Raw genomic sequence first — 327 nt, 5'->3', positions numbered from 1 at the left:
ACGTAGGACTCGAGTTTACATTTTTTATGTGTTTTATGTATACTTTAGGCACTATACATGGATGTGATACGCGCACATTTTGGTTATGTTACGTGTTTGTATATCAGTTCATCTATTTATCTATCGGTCCGTGTGCTCATCTATCTGTACATCTATTCAACTGCCTCTGTCTCTCCACCTTGCCATATATCATTTTATTCACCTGTGGCTTCTATCGTTGCCATGAATCTATTTACATAAACGTCTACTCACCTGCTCTCTCTGTTACATCATCGATGACGTCATGCAAGGAACTGACCATCAGGATCACAGATGACAACCTGGGAT

At 39.8% G+C, this 327-nt stretch overlaps 1 long non-coding RNA gene across 1 annotated transcript in view; it reads right to left on the bottom strand.

The window, feature by feature from the left end:
• Positions 1-327, bottom strand: part of LOC119588407 — a 4,426-nt gene extending 4,099 nt beyond the window's left edge. The window contains exon 1 of the long non-coding RNA XR_005230085.1: positions 253-327. This is a non-coding gene — a long non-coding RNA (uncharacterized LOC119588407). The remainder of the gene's footprint in view (positions 1-252) is intronic.

This window comes from Penaeus monodon, chromosome 23 (assembly GCF_015228065.2).
Source record: "Penaeus monodon isolate SGIC_2016 chromosome 23, NSTDA_Pmon_1, whole genome shotgun sequence".
NCBI lineage: Eukaryota > Metazoa > Arthropoda > Malacostraca > Decapoda > Penaeidae > Penaeus > Penaeus monodon.
Note: the sequence above shows the minus strand (reverse complement) of the source record. Positions and strands in the feature narration are given on the sequence as shown.